The 900-nt window shown below is 34.7% G+C and overlaps 1 protein-coding gene across 4 annotated transcripts in view; it reads left to right on the forward strand.

Moving 5' to 3' along the window:
* gpatch2 (G patch domain containing 2) overlaps nt 1-900 on the forward strand; it is a 10767-nt gene that overhangs the window by 3192 nt on the left and 6675 nt on the right. The gene's annotated exons all lie outside the window — the stretch shown is intronic.

Consider the following 900-nt stretch of genomic DNA (forward strand, 5'->3'; position numbering starts at 1 on the left):
AAAAAAACTCTTTCTTACTTTTTAGAAACTCAGACACACAATAATAATTCTCTTTTAAATGTGGCTCGTAACTATTTCTGAAATTAATAATAGATAATATAATAGGAGTGTATATGGTAAGATTAACTCTAAGGTTTTATTGTAAATATGGGTAACAACATTCTACCTGTGGCTTAATTAAGCAGTACAAAATAGGAAAACATAAATTATACAGACAAATAAAACTAAGGCCTACCTAAAAAACGTTTACATAAATATCCCAGTTCCTCTCAGCATACAGTCCATGCTCAGTGGTCCCCCTCGTGTACCAGTAGGCATAATGCCTTTCTATCACTTACTGCAATTAAATGTTAAAATAATCAAACCAATCTTATCATTTCAATAAGTTTGTCCTGATATTTATTGCCTGAAGAAACGCCATTGCCAGCAGAAATGGAATTAAGTTTACAAGTAAGGGGGTCGGTAATGTCAAGTCCAATGCTTTGCATCAATCATAACAACTGTTAGTTCCTATCTAATTTTGATACTACCTTCCAGAAGTACAAATATTTTACGTTCTACTCTGTACTTTATAAAACAGGGTGAGAAAGCCTCTAAATATGTCTTCATTTGACAACACTGACACATTTGTGTGTGTATACCATACATAGCTAATGCAGAATTAAACCCTCCGAACGCATCAGTCTGTGGTTGTGGTTTGATCTTAAAATGTTAAGTTTGGAATGCAGTAATCATAATTTCAGTATTATTTAATGTCAAGGTTAGCTGCGTTCATTATTGTGATGTTCTAATATGTACTGTACAATGAGAAATTTTAAATAGGCTACAAAACACTAGTACAGATGGACTGGGCCGCGTTAGTCGTCCACTGAATATGCCGTGTAAACCCCCCCCCCCCCC

This window comes from Etheostoma spectabile, chromosome 18 (genome assembly GCF_008692095.1).
Source record: "Etheostoma spectabile isolate EspeVRDwgs_2016 chromosome 18, UIUC_Espe_1.0, whole genome shotgun sequence".
NCBI lineage: Eukaryota > Metazoa > Chordata > Actinopteri > Perciformes > Percidae > Etheostoma > Etheostoma spectabile.